A 20857-nucleotide genomic window follows, 5' to 3' on the forward strand; every position below is an offset into this window, starting at 1 on the left:
AAAGATAAAATCTTTCGAACTTTGACCCCTTGGCAGCACAAAATTTCGACCAAACTGATTAAAAAGTTGCCATATCTCTGAATACCCTTTATGTAAAATTCCAAATGTTTAGACCAGAAATTGGCTGAGTAATTTGGTAGAGAGCGCAGAGGTCAATTTAAAAAAAAAAATCTTTGACTCCAATTTTGACACCTTAACATTTATTGTTTTGGGCTGAAATAAAATAAAAAAAAGTTTGATCCATGTCCAAGTAACCTACATTTAAAATTTCAAGTGTTTAGACCCAATATTGGCGGAGAAGTATAGCAGAGTTTACAAAGGCCAAATCATTAAATTTTGACCACTTGACAATCAAATTTCTGTCCGAAAATCGATTAAAAAGATTTTCCCAAATCTCAATACTCCTGATGTCAAATCTCGAGTCTCTGGACTGAAAATTGACAGAGTTATTTGGTAAGGAAATGACAGACACACAGACAGATATTTTTACTTTTATAGATAGACTAGCACGCGTTCCCGGTGTTTGGAGGTGTGTGTTGAGTAAAAAAAAAAAAAGAAACAGTGGAAGGCAGGCTCGAACCCGTGTCGCGAAGGAGGAAAAGAACGGGAAAAACATGACGTCCTTGCTGTTACGACCACCGCCAAACCGGAAGTGACGTGGGCTAGACAAGCGAAAAGAGGTGATGACTTTCGAATATATATATATATATATATATATATATATATATATATATATAGGGTCTCCATAACATCCGTGTGCACTTTAAAAAATTTATAACTTTATTTGTATTTGCAATAGAAATAATCTGTAAAATGGATTTGAAAGAAGTAAATCTATATTTTTTAAGATTTTATTGAAATTTTATTTAACTTTCCACATGCCCTCCATCATTAGCAATACAAAGGGTAATACGATTTTGCAGTTCACGAAAAACATTTGCCAAATTATTTATAGTAATGCCTGAAATCACATTAGTTATTCTAGCTTTCAAATCTTCCAATGAACTAGGTTTGGTTGCATACACAATTGTTTTCGCATGTCCCCATAAAAAAATCTAATGGAGTCAAATCTGGCGAACGTGGAGGCTAATGAAATGGTCCACCCCTTCCGATGTTAGGAAATTCCTGATTTAGAAACTGTCTAACACGCCGAGCAAAGTGACAAGGAGCTCCATCTTGTTGAAACACTGCATCATCTTTCAAGTTTAATTGTACAAGTTGCAGAATAAAGTAATTTTGCAACATATCTAAGTAGCTGTCACTGTTAATAACACGATCTTCAAAAGAATATGGCCCTATGATTCGATTTATCCCCAAAGCACACCACACATTAACTTTAAGAGAGTCCCTTTCATGTTCAACAGTTTCATTTGGGTTTTCAGTTCCCCAAATTCGGCAATTATGCCTGTTGACCTTGCCACTAATGTGAAATGTTGCTTTATCAGAAAACAGTAAATTACTCACAAATGCATCATCATCGCGAAGTTTTTCATTGAACTGGTAACAGAAAGTTAGCCGTGCATAATAATCCTCTTCTAACAACTGTTGATGTAATTGAATTTTGTAAGCTTTCATATGAAGTTTTGCCCGCAGAATCTTATGCACAGTAGACTTTGGCAGCCCGAACTCCAATGATGCCGGTCTTACAGACTTTCTTGGACTTGCAGTAAAGAATTATCTATGGAAGCAACACTTTCGTCACCGACACATGGCCTTCCAGACCGTGGTTTATCATGGACAGAGCCTGTCTCTTTTAATTTTTTCATCCATTTAACAATGGTGTTCCTATGAGGCACTTTTTTATTGTATTAAATTCTAAACTTTCTTTGTACAGAAATAGTAGATTTCAATTCAGCCAACCAAAGGACACAGTTTACTTTTTCCTCAATTGAAGCCATGGGATCAAATTGATTCTGAAAAACAGAAGAAAATAATTTTTACTTATTTTTTATTTATCTAAAAATTGTTACAAATTTTGTGGTGAAAAATTATTCAATAACTGTACTTAAAACTAGATACATGGATCTTTATAACATTTTTTACAGATTATTTCTATCGCAAATATAAATAAAGTTATAATTTTTTAAAGTGCACACGAACTTTATGGACACCATGTGTATATATATATATATATATATATATATATATATATATATATATATATATATATGTATATATATATAGAGAGAGAGAGTGAGAGAGAGAGATAGATAGATTAATTCACTATTAATCTCAAACCCAAAATTATTTGCTATTTATTTACTATTTTCTCAACCCCAAACTATTTTACTCTCAGACTCAAACTTATTTACTATTAATTCACTATTAATCTCAAATCTAAAATTATTTGCTACTAATTTACTATTGTTCCCAACTCCAAACTTATTTACTATTAATTCACTATTAATCGCAAAACCAAAATTATTTGCTATTTATTTACTCTCAACTCCATATATATATAAAAGTGAAAAAATATGTGTGTGTGTGTCCGTCTGTCTTTCTGTATGTGTACATTTCCCTACTAAATAACTGTGTCAATTTTCAGTCCAGAGACTCGAAATTTAACATAAAGGGTATTGAGATTTGGGAAAATCGTTTTGATCGGTTTTCAGCCAGAAATTTGTCTGTCAAGGAGTCAAAGTTCGACGATTTGACCTTTGAGAACTTTAACAAACTCCTCCGCCAATTCTTGGTCTAACCACTTGAAATTATAGATATAGGTTACTTGGACATGGATCTAACTTTATAATTTGATTTGAGTCAAAAACAATAAATGCTAAGAGGTCATAATTGAGGCCAAAGTTTAAAAAAGAAAAATGACCTCTGCGACCTCTATGAAATTTCTCGGCCAACTTTTGATCTAAACATTTGACATTTTGCATAAAGTGTAATTAGGCATAAGGCAAGTTTTTCAATCGTTTTTTTGCTCAAAATTTGCCTTCCCAGGGGTCAAAGTTTTAAAGATTTGACCTTTGTGGTCTCTAGCAAACTATTAAGTCAATTTTGGGTCTAAACATTTGAAATTTTACATAAAGGGTATTAAGACATGCAATAAGCTTTTTAATCAGTTGTAGGGCGAACATTTTGCTGCCAAGAGGTCAAAATTTACAAAGTTGACCTTTGCAGACTCTACCAAACTTCTCCGCCAATTTTGGCTCTAAACACTTAAAATTTTAGATGTAGGGTACTTGGACATGGGTCAAACATTTTAATTTAATTTGAGCCAAAAACAAATGTTAAGGGGTCAAAATTGGGGTCAAAGTTTAAAAAAAAAGAAGTTTTTTTTATGGTAGTTAAGGAAGCTTATAGTATAGAAGGCATTACCGTACATATTCACACTTTAATATATACATATGCACAAAGTTATGAACAGTATATAGGGCCTGAGCAAATCCGGGCGGAATTGCTAGTATATATATAAAAGTGAAATTGTGTGTGTGTGTGTGTGTGTGTGTGTGTGTGTGCATTTCCCTACCAAAACTATTTAGTAAATTTTTAGTCTACGGACTCGAAATTTGACATAAGGGGTATATTGACATTTAAGAAATTTTTTTCAGTCGGTTTCGGCTAGAAATTTGGCTGGCAAGGGGTCAAAGTTCAACGATTTGACCGTTAAAAACTCTACTAAACTCCACCGCCAATTTTGGATCAACCCACTTGAAATTTTAGATGTGGGTTATTTAGATATGGATCAAAATTTTTAGTTTGATCTGAGCCTAAAGCAATAAATGCTAAAGGGTCAAAATTGGGGTCGAAGTTAAAGAAATTTTGCATATATATATATATATATATATATATATATATATATATATATATATATATATATATATAATATAAAGCTGAATATGTGTGTGCGTGTGTGTGTGTCTGGTCACGAATAGGCTCCTATATGGTTGACTATTTTAAAAAGCTGATTACATATAATGATAGATGTATCGAGACATAGGAATGGGTATGTTTGATCTGTCAGAACGGTGGTTCATTAAAATTGTGGGGTCTGCGTTCGCGCCTGGTTCACAAAGTATGGAAAAAAAACGTTTACAAGTATTTCTGATATAGATGTACATAAGAATACTTCGATAAGTATGTTTTAACTTAAATAGGGATGGTATGATAAAAGTGCGGGGTCTGCGTTCGCACCTGGCCTCCATAGAATGGAAATAGGCACAAACTTTAATAAAGACTTTTCATATCTATCTGCGTAAGTATACTTTGATAATTATGTTTCAGTTTGAAGAAATATGGTATAATAAAATTTTGGGGTGTTCGCTCGCACCTGACCTCCATAGAATGGAAATATGTCACAAAGTTTAACAAGGTTTTTTAATATAGATCCACAGAATATTGTGATAAGTGTTTCAGTGTGAACAGGTATGGTATAATAAATTATGAGGTTTATCTATTTTATTTTCACTTTCATCATATTTTGCTTAGTTTTGATACCCCGAAATTCAAAGCTATCTCTTTACAACACTTACTTTTCATAACCTATCATACTTTTATAAATCAGAGTCCATTTTCTGTAGGCTGTTTTTGAACCCAGTCAACGACGGGTACTTTTGCTAGTATATATATATATATATATATATATATATATATATATATATATATATATATATATATATATATATATACAGGCGGCAAAAAGAAATTTCGCACTTGTATTTTTTTTAAAAACTGCAAATTTAAGCTACATTTAATTTAACTGTTTAAACAAACTATATCTCATTTGATTAGGCTTTTAATCCTCTATAATTTTACCTGTTCATATTTGACTTTAATTTTTAAAAAAATAGCTTCAAATTCAGGAGGCAAAAAGAAAGTTCACACAATTGAAAATTGTTATTTAAATGTAACTTTAGGACATTAATGCAACACAAATACAACAGGAACACAATGAACTAGTTACTATTTAGTAGCATAGCCTTTCTGCAATTTGACAGCCTGCAATCTTTTGGGAATTCCTTGAATTAGACTACAGCAATACTCTGGGGAAAGGGCATCTCACTTTTCTTTAATTTTTGTCCAAAGTTCTTCCAAATTAGAAAGTTTATCATTGCGTAGCTGTTGCTTGATGTAATGCCATACGTTTTCGATTGGATTGAGGTCTGGAGATTGTGCAGGCCAATCCAAACACGGAATATCATGCTCTTCTAGGAACCTCTTAACATTGCCAGTTGTATGAATGGGAACATTATCCTGCATGAAGATGGGATTATCATCCAAATTCCGACCAAAGTAGGGTAGAAAATGCTCAGTTAACATATTAATGTACTTGGTCGAATTAATTCGACTTGCAAGCGAACTATAGGCTCTAGACCATTGGTACTAATAATCCCCCACACCAAAACTGAATCTCCACCACCTTGCAGTGTTGAAACTGAGCACCTAGGATTAAATTCTTCGTCCTACCTCCGACGGACGTACTGCCAACCATCACTGCTTAGCTTATTGAACTTGCTTTCGTCGCCATAAAGCACTTTCAACCAATATGAAGAGTCATGATCTTCATTGCATCTGACGAAGTCCAGACGGCGCTTTCTGTTCTTTACAAAAATCATTGGCTTGCATCTTGCAACATATTTTCGCATTTTAAATTCCTTTAATCTGTTTTTGACAGTAGAAAGAGGGCACTTTTTAACAAGATTGCACTGTTGATGGATTTGAGGAGCTGTTTCAAATCTGTTTCTTAGGCTGCAGATCTTGATAGCATTGTCTTCCCTGTTAGAAGTAACACTAGTACGACCAGATTTAGGGGCATCACGAACACTGCCTGTGTTTTAGTGCTTTTGCACAGTCTTTCGTACAGTTCTCTCATCACATTTCAATCTGCGGCCGATTTCTCTAGAAAGGTGGAGATTAATGAGCTCCTGACGATCACTAAGAGAAAGTCACGGCATATTAACTAAATGTTAAGTTGTATAATCTGGAACAACAACAATTACGATTAGAGGTGCTTTGTTGGTGGATATTTTACACTGATTTGGCGGCGATAATTTAAGCTGGTTTTTAAGCGAATTTGTTGCTGCGGACTTTCTTTTTGCCTCCACAATTTGAAGTTATTTTTTTAAATTGACGTGAACACTAGAATGTGTCAATTAAAAGTCAAATATTAGCAGGTAAAATTATAGAGGAATAAAAGGCGAATCAATATAGGTATAGGTTGTTGAAAAAAAAAATTTTTTTAATTACAAGTGCGGACTTTCTTTTTGCCGGCACTATATATATATATATATATATATATATATATATATATATATATATATATATATATGCTTGAGAATAAATTTATCCAACAAATCAACTCGTATGGAAACCTGTGGTTATAGGTTTTACAAAATATAAGGCGCAAACCATTTGCTAATATTTTCTCCTCTGAAGAGATGGTTGACGACGAAATCCTATAGGATAAGGAGATATACTATTTCAAATGTATTCTTTGTCTTACATATAATAATACAAATTTTTTTATTTGAAATTTAACCATTTCACGTCATAAATTTTAAATTTATTGAATTACTAAAATTTGATATATATATATATATATATATATATACACTTTAAACCCAAATATATATATATATATATATATATATATATATATATATATGTAATATAAAGCTGAATGTCTGTGTGTGTGTGTGTGTGTGTGTGTGTGTGTGTGTGTGTGTGTGGTCATGAATGTGTGTGTGTGTATGGTTTACTATTTTAAAAAGCTGATTACATATAATGATAGAAGATGTATCGAGACACAGGAATGGGTATGTTTGATCTGGCATAACAGTGGTTCATTAAAATTGTGGGGTCTGCGTTCGCGCCTGGTCCACAAAGTATGGAAATAAAAAAATTTAAAAATAAACAAAAGCCTTTACAAGTGTTTTTGATATAGATGTACATAAGAATACTTTGATAAGTGTGTTTTAACTTAAATAGGGATGGTATAATAAAAGTGTGGGGTCTGCGTTCGCGCCTGGCCTCCATAGAATGGAAATAGGCACAAACTTTAATAAAGACTTTTCATATCTATCTGCTAAGTATACTTTGATAATTATGTTTCAGTTTGAAGAAATATGGTATAATAAAATTATGGGGTGTTCGTTCGCGCCTGACCTCCATAGAATGGAAATATGTCACAAAGTTTAACAAGGTTTTTTAATATAGATCCACAGAATATTGTGATAAGTGTTTCAGTGTGAACAGGTATGGTATAATAAATTATGGGGTTTATCTATTTTATTTTTACTTTTATCATATTTTGCTTTGGTTTTGATACCCCGAAATTCAAAGCTATCTCTTTACAACCCTTCCTTTTTATAAGCTATCATACTTTCATAAATCAGAGTCCATTTTCTGTAGGCTGTTTTTGAACCCAGTCAACGACGGACGACGGGTACTTTTGCTAGTAATATATATATAATATATATATATATATATATATATATATATATATATATATATATAGAGAGAGAGAGAGAGAGAGAGAAAGCGAGAGATAGATAGATAGATAGATAGATGGATGGATAGATATTATTTGTTTTTGTTTTTGCGATACGTTTTGAATCAATTCAATTATTTACGAAAGTGCATTTTCACCTAAATGCGAGTTGGGAATAATTTTCCCTTTAACCAAATTTGGTACCCCATTGTGGGGAGGGATATACATATTGTTTTTAAAATCTAATTATCCACTGACATGTGTCCCGTCGTCTACGACTCATCAGCCACACTGATGTGTGTGTGTGTGTGTGTGTGTGTGTGTGTGCAAACATTAGCAATGTTAACAAAGGACGTACGCAATATGACGTCCGCGAACGGATATAAAAAATGTAACGGAACACAAATTTTAGCGAAACGAAATTAGCGAGTCCACTGTACAGCCTAGCATTTTTTCACACTACTTTTATTCTTAACTAAAAAAAAGACATTGTTTGCTATTCTGGAAGATTACATTTTTTCTTTTAGTTACTTCATTTCATTGTTTTGTTTTGGTATGCAGAGAAAGGATCTGCGCTGTCACTCACTCTCACACACATACACACACACGCGCGCGTGCGCGCTCGTGCCCAAATAAACGAACGTTTAGCAATTTAAATTTCCCTGCGCATTTACACAAAAAAAAAAAAAGTTTTTCCAGCAACGACATAATTTCAAATACGCCCACACGCTTTTCTCGCAACAACAAAAGTAAAATGAACATATTTCTGGCGGACGTAGTTCAAGACAGTACCACGTGACACAAGCGACCAATGAGAACATTTAGAAGATTGTCTTTTTAACGCCTTTCCAAAAACCAAATACCAGCAGCAGCAGCAATCTTGTGCTGGAGCCGGTTCAAAATTATTTAAACGCAACAAAACATTCTTTCCCCCCCCTTCTTTCTTCCTCTCTTCTCGCTCCGACATGACACGAGAACATGCCTTTCGTTTTCACCTCATCATCGTTTTCAAATCTGTCAAAACCATAATTACACACGCCACGCAGACACCCAAAATCACACTTATGCACACACGCACCCATTTCTGTACATTTTCTATAAGAATTAATGACAACGGACTACTTTCCTCATGGGACTTTTGAATAAGGCGAACTTCGCCAGTTAAAACACAAACCTTGAAATAATGACATTATTTTCACAAAAAACTTTTACCTTCTAATCTTATTATCTCAACGAAGGACTTTCATCTAACATGACCTTTTAATCTTAATAATTCATCAAAAGCGTTTCCACCTACTTTGAACATTTTAATCATAATTATTTCTTAAGGACTCTTACTGATCGGAATTTGCTTGTCCATCTTGTTATTTTTGTTGAAAAACAAATGTGGTGCATTTTAAACGAGAAGGAGGTGTCATTTTGTTTTATTCCTTTTTTATTATTTTGTTTGGGGCAGAGAAATTTAATTTCACTTAAACTTCTTTTCCCCAACAGACCATAAAATTCAACGTTTACGGTATCTTTTGTTCATGAAATTATGTCAAACTAAAGTTAGTTGAAACAAAAAAAAAATCTTAGTTATTTCATTTCATCATTAACATATTCATAACAAGTACAGAGTAGTTAACAATTAAAACATGTTTATTATTAATTGTTGTTATCAGCTGTCGAGTTGTTGTTGGGGTTTACTTACTGTACAGTCGACTCGATAATTTCGTTTCGCTAAAATTTAGGTTCTGTTCCATTTTTACATCCGTTCGCGGTCACCATCTTCCGTGCGACTTTTGTTAACATTGTTACACACACACACACACACACACACACACACACACACACACACACACACACACACACACACACACACACACACACACACACACAAACACTATCAATAATTCCCCCCACTCTTTATCTGTGCCTAAACCTAATCGTAGATTCCATGAACAAAGCTTCTTTCTTAGAACTGCACGCCTGTAGAATTGTCTTCCGTTTTCCTGCTTTCCGGCTGACTACAATATGGTTGTCTTCAAGTCTAACGTAAATAAGTTCTTGATGAACCGTTCCATATAAGTTATCAAATTTACCAAATTTTCATTACTAATGATTACTATATTGTCCAATTTCTACTGTACACTCTTTAACCCTTATCCTTGCGTGGTCTCTTGGCCTTGATAATGTGGTGATCCCTATGTAAAAAAAAACAAAAAAAATACACATATATTAGTAATGAGACGCTTCCAATATTTTTCCAGATTCCGATACAATTACCGATTGTTTATAAATCTCTAAATATTTACAATAAAGTTGTTATTTTTATCGGATTACCGTAAAAACACATATTCGGTTTGCAGATATTTTGCTCAAACGTGAAAATACACTTGTGTGGGGGGTGATCTCTAGATTTTAGTTTGACTGGAAGTTTAAAATCAATAAATATTTATTTTATTATTACTCCCAGCTGTAGAAGATTTTTTTAAGCAAAATGAAATTAAAAAAAAATGATAATTAAAGGAATCGTTTTGGCATCGGAAAATAAATACAAATTTTTCCGATTCCGATACGCCAAAAAGTTCCGATTTTCCGATTCCGATCAATCGTCCCAACACACACACACACACACACACACACACACACACACATATATATACTACTCAGGAAGTTAAACTAAAACGCCTTTAACTAACTTTGGCATTTAAAGAAAAAAAATCAGTTACTTAAACAAGAGAAGAACAGAATAACAGAAAGTAATATCAAATAGTTTAACCCTAACCCGTTTTTCGTCCCTCGACAAAAGGAGAGTGGAACTGTAATTCATTCTTGGTCGTTGGTCCGTTCGTCTGTCCGCACTTTTCTCAATAACTACGCCTTGGAATTTTTTGAAGTTTTGCACAAACATTAAACATGATATGAGTAAAAAAGTAACAGAATGGATTTTCCGGGAAAACTCCGCCCCCCCTCCCCACGTAGGGGTGCCTTTCCGGTTAAAATGGCTAAAATTGACACTTTTTTGCTCATTAAAAAAAGTTGATGCTTTGGATTTTTATAAAACTTTTGGAAAAATTGTAAACTAATTGATTTCTATATAATTTTGTTTGTCTATACTTCACGATAACTCTTCCCTTTTAGGGCTAATAAAAGCACTCTATTTTGGGACTATTTTACCATACAAGTAGCCCCGTTGCAACCAGATGGCTGCATATTGTGAAAGAAAAGCCAGTAAGTGCAGTGTATTTACACAACCAATATTTACGAAACTAAAGTTAGCGATTACTTATTTTTTCGTCGGTTCTCCTGTAGGAGATGTCTCCTTGAACTACTTTAACAAAAAAATATTGTATTTTCAACCAATATAAGCTTCATTTTGGTACCTAAATTGCCTGGGTGGATTGCCTGTAGGCTGACTTAAACCGCGTCACACACACACACACACACACACACACACACACACACACACACACACACACACACACACACACACACACACACACAGTACAGAAATTTATAATAGGGTTTGTCCAAAATTTTCTGTGTATGTCTATTTAGCAGTTTTGCATGGTGCTGAACTTAAATTTAAATGCTTCATTTGTTTTATCATAAATTATTGAAATATTGGTCAAATCCTGTTTCAGTTACTTAAATTAATTTCAACATTACTTATGTTTCTTAAAGTATATTTTAGTAAAAAATAAAATAATAAAACCCGTTTTATGATAGCCAGATAAATCGAATAATTCTATGATACCCCACATTTTCAAACTGAAACATGCTTATAACAATATTCTCATGTGGATCTATATTAAACTTTGTGACATATTTTCATCCTATGGAGGCCAGCTGCGGACGCAATCTCCATAATTTTATTATTCCATCTGTTTTTAAACTAAAACATATTATCAAAGTATACTTATGTGGATAAATATCAAATAAATATAAATATAAATATCCTTGTTAAACTTTGTGGCATATTTTAATTCTATAGAGCCCAGGTGCGACCGCAGACCCCATGATTTTATTATATTACCCCTGTTCAAACTTATCAAATTATTATACCCTTGTAGAGGATTGGTCGATATCCACCGATGCCTGGTATCACAGCCATAGCGTGAGCATAGGTAAATATCTCCTAACCCTTAAAAAAATTAAATAAAAAAAGATTAATAAATAAAATTAAAGGTATCAGTAATTAACAATATGAAAACCAGTTTGGACATTTACCATAGAAATTTATTGAAGAAAACATCACTTGTGTGCATTTGTGCTCTGTCATCGCATTGGAGAAAACATGATAAAGTTTGTTCCTAGTTTTGGAATTAAATGAGAGAGTCTTTCTGGACTTGAGGAAATAATGTCCTTTAAATAAATAGGAGCAAAGGGAATTAAATTTCTTTTTAGAATAAAGCAGATGCAATTTGTAATGATATCGCCTTTCGTTTCAGCTATTTTTATATGGACCCTTTCATCTCAGTTTCCTGATCCAACTTTTGTATGCACTCACGCATGCGCATAGCAATCGATCAATAAAGCGGGCGCCATTATTCAGTTCCTTTCTTACAACCAAACACACGTGTTCCTGTCTTATTATTACACATACATGCTTAACACGGCATGACATGGTGGCAAGCGGTATTATCAAACAACACACAATCTTATAACGTCACAGACAGTAGAAAAAACCCCAAAAAACAAACGATTATTTTTAATTTCTCGCACGCTGAACGAATTTTTTTTCTAATTTCTAACCTCCCACGCTACACAAATTGTCTGTACCTTTTTTTCATCACACTTTCTTATCATCATGGCCACGATTTCATTACAAGTCCCTAGTTTTGATTGGGGCTCGACATGTATCGCCGAATCATTCAAACTATTCCGACAACGAATGGAACTTTACTTCACCGTCAAAGCGAAAAAACACGAGGATAAAGTCCCTCTAATACTTCTCGCGACCGGCGAAGAAGGTTTACGCCGGTATAATAGTTGGTCGATGTCGGATGACGATCGCAAGGATCCACAAATAATATTTGCTGCATTTTTGGAGCAGCTAGAACCGGCAACAAATCACCGCGTTTGTAGACTGGAACTCAGAAAATACCAGCAGAGACCAAATGAAACAACAGACATCTTCATCAACAGATGTCGACTGTTGGCAAAGAAATGTGATTTCAGTGCCGACGAATTAAACGAACGCCTCGTCGAGTTACTAATTGCCAGCACACCTATACCCGAACTGCAAAAGGAACTGTTAAACAAACCGAAGGGTTACAGAATCGAGGAAACCGTTAGATTAGCCTATTCACACGAGGCTTCAGCAGTTTCAGTCAACCAGCTCCACCAGTTACAGGAATCACCATAGATAGCCGCAATAAGCCATGGTACACACCAGTGGCAAGAGATTGACCGAAAACGCGACCAAACCTGCAAAAATTGTGGACGCAGTCACCGTTTTGGCAAAGAACACTGCCCTGCCAAAAATGATTTTGCCACACACGCAAAACAGGTCACTGGGCTACAGTTTGCATCTCAGGGAAGCACAAAACCAAATGACAACAAGGAAGGCCCTGGCATAACAGTCATAACCAACAACGGGAGTTTGGCAAGAAAATAAACAGCGTCGCCAAACACGACGACCAAGCCATGACTGACACAGGCACGGCAATGGAGAACCTCACCTTTAGCTCCATCACAACCAACAGCGGAAAGTCAGCAAACATGGAAGATCCGCGAAATGAGGCATTTGTTGATCTAAGCATCAAGATAAAGGACCACCCAGGCACTCATACCTTCAACCTGAAAGTAGATACAGGGGCACTAGCAAATACATTGCCTATTCGCATATTCCACAACATGTACCCTAGCAGTATAGACGAAGCTGGAAACCCAGTGCCCGGATCACTCACCTCAACACAATGTATGTTAACAGCCTACAACCATACTAGGATAAACTGTTATGGCACCACAACTTTTAGGTGCAAGTATAAAAACTCCCCATGGCTGGATATCCAATTATATGTGGTTGATGTATCAGGAGCAGCCATATTGGGCATGCCAACATCTGTGGCTCTTAGAGTAGTGACAATGAACTGTGCCATCTACGCCCCACACCAACCCATCAATAGTGTAACTGACCTAATGCACATATACCTTAAGAGATTTGACCGTATTGGTGAATTTCAGAACACCCACAAGCTTGTTGTCAACCCCAATGTACCATGCCACATAGACCCACTGAGAAGGACACCTATAGCCATGCGCGAAAAAATCAAATCGGAACTCGACAAGATGGAATCGCAAGGAGTCATTCGCCGCATTAACGAACCTACAAACTGGGTAAGCTCTCTCACTTATGTCACCAAACGTGACAACACAATTAGGGTTTGCTTAGACCCACGAGCGCTAAACAAAGCTCTCATACGGCCATACCACCAAATTCCAACAGTCGAGGAGCTCAACCACCGATTTGCAGGAGCAAAATTCTTCTCAAAGTTGGACGCTAAGTCTGGGTACTGGTCTATAAAGCTCGACCCTGAAAGTCAGCCACTAACAACTTTCCAAACACCATTTGGAAGATATTGTTTTGAACGACTGCCATTCGGTTTGTGTGTCAGTCAGGACATCTACCAACTCGAGATGGACATAATACTCGAGAAGTGCACTGGTGCTTGTGGTATAGCTGACGATATCACCATATATGGCTCGACAGAGCAGGAACATGACGAAAACCTTAGACGTTTCATGGAGGTCGCTACCGAAGAAGGCCTTACCTTGAACTCAGAGAAGTGCAAGATCAAATGCCGTGAAATATCTTTTTTTGGAAACCTGTACACACACACCGGACTAAAACCAGACCCAGTGAAGGTACATGACCTACAGAAAATACCTGAACCACATAACAAGACGGAACTATAACAATTCTTTGGTATGATGACATACCTGTCTCGTTTTGTCAAGGACTTCAGTTCCAAGACAGCAGTGTTGCGTCGCCTATTACACAAGGATTCTGTTTTCCAATGGGAACCACACCATCAGGAAGCTTTCAAAAAGATAAAAAGTGAAGTATCTGAAACGTCCCTGCTCCACTATTTTGACCCTAGAAAACCGATATACATGCACTGTGATGCGAGTTTACATGGAATCGGTGCAGCTCTGCTACAACCAGATGAGGAGGGCAATATATCGCCGGTCACCTATGCAAGCAAGAGCCTCACACAGACAGAACAGAGATACGCATGTATCGAACGTGAGCTACTGGCCATCGTATTTGGTACACAGAGGTTCCACACATACCTCTATGGCCACCATTTCCAAGTCGTCACTGACCACAAACCCCTCACTATGATCATCGACAAACTGCTCACCTCAGCCCCGGCACGTCTGCAAAGAATGCTAATAAAACTCCAAGGATACAACTTCAGGCTCACATATAACAAGGGATCTGACAACCTCTTTGCTGATGGATTATCGCGCCTACCACCACCTTGTAATGCGGACCCTATCGAACTTGATGTCCGGGTTGATACAGTTCGTTTTTCCACTAATTACATTGAACAGCTAAGACAGTGTACGACAGCGGACCCTCTGCTTAACCAGCTGAGAGAGACCATCATCACGGGATGGCCAGAGACAATCAAGCATCTACCCACTGAGATTAGAGTGTTCTGGGGCCTAAGAGATCAGCTCTCAATTGATGATGGTCTTATCCTCAAAGGACAACAAATCGTCATCCCCCAGACACTACAAAAAGACATATTAGAACAACTGCATGCTGCTCATTTAGGACAAGAGAAAACAAAACTCCTTGCCAAGGACACTGTTCATTGGGTAAACATAAACGAAGACATTGAACAGTTCACTAAGTCATGCAGTATCTGTCAACAGCATCAGCCCTCCCAAATGCAAGAGCCGCTAATGCAACATGACATCCCAACAAAGCCATGGGACGTAGTTTGCACAGACATGTTTGATCTCCACCGAAGTCAATGGTTGATCATAGCTGACTATTACTCAAAGTATCCTATAGTCAAACGCCTACCTGATCATTCACCAAGCAGTGTCATAGTGAACATCACATGCCAAATCTTCTCAGAGTTTGGCATACCATCAAAGATAGTCAGCGATAACGGACCACACTTTTCAAGTCATCTCTATCGCGAATTCGCCAAAGAATGGGGCTTCCATCATATGACCACGTCACCTCGGAGACCACAAGGGAATGGCTTCATAGAACGTCAAATAAGGACTATCAAGAATATTCTCAAGAAAGCCAAACAGTCGGGAACAACTCCTGAGATCGCACTGCTGCACTGGCGCTGCACCCCAATTTCAAGTGTCATACCAAGCCGTGCACAACTACTCATGGGTAGACGAATCCAATCTCCACTGATCACCAAAATCAGAAACGACAACCATGATCAGGATCAGATATACAGCGCATTCCAACAACGCCAGCAGAACCAAAAGAGGTATTTTGACCGACATGCACTTAAGGAGGATCTACCACCCCTATACCATGGTCAACGGGTAAGGGTATAGAATCCTGTGTCTGGAAGCTGGGTCCCAGCGACTGTAGTATCCCAGGTAGATGGTCACTGCTCATATCTCCTGGAGAATGTCAACGGCATGTGCTGCGAAGAAACCGACAACACATAAGAGGTATTCCAGTGACGCCTACCCCACAAATGTCGCAAGACCTCCCCAACACAGCTCCACAAAAATGTGCGACGTCTGTGGATCCACTTGTGTGTGCATCCTCAAACATATCAAATGACACTCAAAAATGTACCCGTAGTGGTAGGGTGGTACGACCACCATCAAAAATGAACTTGTGATGAGCAAACACTCATAACCTCCCATCTCATGGGGCAAAATAATCCCCTGCTTCGCTGCAGCTGTTCAGGCAGTCTTCCCTGAACCAGTCTCTCCATTTTCTTTGTTTTGTTTTACATGCATAAGTCATCTTTGTTTTCAGAAAAAGGGAGATGTAATGATATCGCCTTTCGTTTCAGCTATTTTTATATGGACCCTTTCATCTCGGTTTCCTGATCCAACTTTTGTATGCACTCACGCATGCGCATAGCAATCGATCAATAAAGCAGGCACGATTATTCAGTTCCTTTCTTACAACCAAACACACGTGTTCCTGTCTTATTATTACACATACATGCTTAACACGGCATGACATGGTTAAGGGTAAATCCTTCCAATGCAAATCAATGTCTGAGTCGTAGTAATTCTGTTCTTTCTTTTTTTTTTTGCGCCATGTTGCTGGAACGACAGGCAAAGAGAGAAAGAGGCAAAGAGGAAAAGACGAAGTCATTTTAATGATTCATCGTCGACGAAACGGAGTCGGACGGCGAATTTCTAACTACATCATCTTGGACGGCGAGTTGCTTAATACAGCATCCTGAACTAAACGGAACTCTGACTCAACTAATTTGGATTTCGCACGCAGTGCCTTTTATAACCACCAACGAGAGAGTAAGCCAGTGAACATGACAGCGTAACGTCACTTCCTGCTTAACTTGTAGGTATAGAAAGTTTCCGGTATTCAACCACGTGGTCACGTTAACAGGCATAAAAAATATGGCTACCGATTGTGTTACCGATTGTCCATGTATGTTCTAAAGAGAAAGAACAGTTCTCCATTTGGATAATAATTATTATAATTGCACATTGGGAGAATTTTAATCTAACAAAATATAGTACGTGAACTAGTTTTGGAACTTTTATTTCTATCGGAGAAAGTCGAATATTTCATTTTATTTATTTTTTTTTTTTTACTGTAAAACAAACAATTTTTATATAATATTTTCCAGTCCGTTCTTTTAATAATAAATAAAACTTTTAACTGAGTATTTCCAAATATTTTAAAGTTAGCATTTTTCAGGGCAGTTTTTCTTCTTTTTTTTTTGTTATTTTTTACGATCGATGAATTTTCAGTATTTTAGCACCGGGCGTAATTTATTTCTTTGAAATATATTTAAAACTTCAAATTTTTTTTTTTTTTTATAACATTTTAACTGTAAATAATTTACATAATGGGTTTGTTTTACTATACAGATAGATTCGAGAAAGTTGTCAAAAAACAAATATATAAAAAATAAATGTTATCAAAGGCAAGATAAGTTACTTTTCTACCAAACTGGTTAAACATACAGCGTTTACCGATGTATTTGAAAAATGCAAATGGCGACATGCTTGCTGTTGCACACGGTAAGTTTGTGAAAACGAGTTTAAACAAAAAAAATATACAAAATACTGTTAGAAACTCGCTCAATATATGTTACTGTGACATAGGCGGACATATATTCGGTGGATTTCTAACAGTATTTTGTATAATTTGTTTGTTTGAACTCATTTTCACAAACTTACCAGGTTCAATAGCGAGCATGCCGACATTTTTCTTTTTAAAATATATCGATAAACATTGCATGATTTTCGAAGCGATTACACGTTTTAAAGTGAGTAAAACCACTAAAAACCTTTCCAGATAGGTAAAATAGTAATTTATCTTGCCTTTGATAACATTTATTTGGTATATATTTGATTTTTTGACCACTTTTTCGAATCTGTGTATAATAATACAAACCCCTAAAAATATATCCAGTTAGGCAGAAAAGTAACTTATCTTGCCTTTGATAACATTTATTTGTTATATATTTGTTTTTTGACTACTTTTTCGAATCTATGTGTACAAACCCGAAATTTAATTTAACTTGAAAAAAATATTTAAAATACACGTGTGTACACTGCACAAGCACGCTTATTATTATTATTATCATAATAATAATAGTAATAATAATGATAAATACTGGTGTAGATGATATCGACTGGTGCCACACCAACTAGTTGTGAAGGTTCAGGGAGGATTTAAAATCCGAGGTGGGAGAATACTAACCAAATCCCCACTGGAAGTGTGCAGTTCAAATCTGGTACCTTAGGGAGGCATTTTGTCACCCAAACCCCAGGAAACACCAATGGCCAATGCCAACGAGAAATCAGTGACAACAGCTGTTGCGATAACAGGCAATCATCTGCACAAGTGGTCAAAAGGTGGAGAACACTGGAAATCTGGGGAGACTTGTCACTTGGTCTTCAGGGAACACCACAGGTTACTGCCAGTGAGCAATCACTGATGATGGCTTGTGACATAACTAATATGCTACACATTTTGTTGAAAAACATGTGGAAAAAAATGGACATAGAAGAACAGAAAACCAAAACTTTAAATATAATTTCTGTATTTAAATTAATAGTTATTTAAATATTTCCACATATAATCTTGTGGACAAAATCCAGTTTCCCAATAAGGGGCACTTTGGATAGGAACAAAAATAATCTCAATCATGAAAGCTTTCTCCTCCACCGACCAAGGACAGGAAAGATAAACTGTAGCATCAAAACAGATACTACACTGATCTTGTTTTGAAGGCCAAAAAATATGTTTAATGTTTCTTTGTTTGTTCCCTAAATTCATAATTCAGTTTTATCAGTATCAAATTGTATATTGCTTTAAAATTACTTAATTTTACATAGATAATGTTTATATTTTATACTAGCATGGGTGCCCGGCGTTGCCCGGGTGTTTGGAGGTGTATGCTGAGCCCCCCTTCCCCCCAAAAAAAAGAAAACAAAAAAAAAACATCAATTTGTTTAAATTTGACCCCTATTATGACCCCTTAACATTTATTGTTTTGGGCTCAAATCAAGTTATTAAGTTAGATCCATGTCCAATGAACCTATATCTAAAATTTCAAGTGTTTAGACCCAAAATTGTCGGAGGAGTTTGGTAGAGTTCTTAAAGGTCAAATCGTTGAACTTTGACCCCTTAGCAGCCAAATTTCTGGCCGAAAACCCATTACATCGATTTTCCCAACTCTCAGTACCCTGTATATCAAATTTAGAGTCTGTAGAATAAAAATTGACAGAGTTATTGCGTAGGGAAATGTACACAGACACACAGACACGTTCACTTTTATAGATATATAGATAGATTGAATTCAGTTTCAGTATTAATCGAATTGTGTCCCTTTTTGTTTTTAAAAATGTTTTATTGCTCTTTTTCAAATGGCCCTCATATAGTACTGACAGTCTGACAAATCTTACCTACATTGCCTGCAGACATTTTTCAGTTAACAGGCCTTCTTCTTACTCTCGGTGGTCGTGCTTTTATAAATATATTTATATGGGAGGCTCTCAGCGAAGCTATTAGAAAACTATTTAAAAAAAAAGTGTTTGTTTTTTTAGCGTTGACTGGACAGAAAGTGGATACCCTGTCACGTGGTATTTCTCTGTCTTACGTTCACGTGAAAAGACAAAGTTTACTTTTTATTTCCACAGAATTGGCGTGGGTGGATACGGCAAATGTACGCGTAACTGAAATGTTATTTATCCATCCATTTTAATGTCTCTCGTGTATCGCTTCACACACCCCACAAAAAATTATTTATTTCCCCCCCAAACTAAGTAGCCAGAAAGTGGATGCTCATGTGACGTTGACTACAGAAAAAAAGCTTCAAAAATTAAAATTATTCCGCCCCCACTAGGTGGCCAGAAAGTGGGGGTTCATTTTACGTTAAATTTATAAAGAAAAGTGATCTCACACATTTTGATATAAAGTAGTTTTTTCATATTATGAAAACAATTTATTTGCAACAGTTTTACATATTGTATTAGTTTTCAGCACTCCCAAAACCTATAAAAGTCTAAATTGTATTTTTTTTTAAATTGGAAAGATTTTGGACATTGTACAGAAAATTTCAATATTAATGTTGGAGTAGTTGCATGCTTTTAGATATCTTCAAAATTTGAAATTTGAGTGTCTAATTTTGAAAAAAAAACTCATAATTCAATTATTTGTAAATTGGTTGTCTAAATTTATAGAGCATTTGTCGTAATGCAAAATTGGAATGTCCTATTTTAAATTAATATTGTTGTAACTTCAAAAACGAACGTCAAATACTGCTGACTTTCTGTGGTGCACAGCAGTGCCAAGTTTTTTTAAATAAGCATGCATTTATTTTCAGAACCGAAACCTGGATAATCATGAAACGGCTGAACTGAAGATTTTATGCTGATAACACTACTATCTATGGTAGCACATCTAAGACCGTAAACGACCAAGTTCTCTCCGATTCTCTCTCCTTTGATCTTGAGCATGTGGTACGATGGAGAAAGGAGTGGCTGGTTACTTTTAATGCATCTAAAAACCAAGCTTTTATCTTTACATCATCAACGCTCTGATCCCCATCTGGCATCAATTGAAATTAATGGCTTTCGTCTTGGGGAGGCCTAATGTTTTGACAAGCTTCTGGGCTTGATTTTTACTCCTGATCTTAAGTGGAACACATACATTAAATCCATTGCCAAGGCCACTGAAAAATGGTGGCCTCCTAATATCGATCCAGTAGATATCTCACTGCTGAT

The sequence above is a fragment of the Euprymna scolopes genome, chromosome 36 (assembly GCF_053919585.1).
Source record: "Euprymna scolopes isolate OS-2025 chromosome 36, ASM5391958v1, whole genome shotgun sequence".
In the NCBI taxonomy this organism is placed as follows: Eukaryota; Metazoa; Mollusca; class Cephalopoda; order Sepiida; family Sepiolidae; genus Euprymna; species Euprymna scolopes.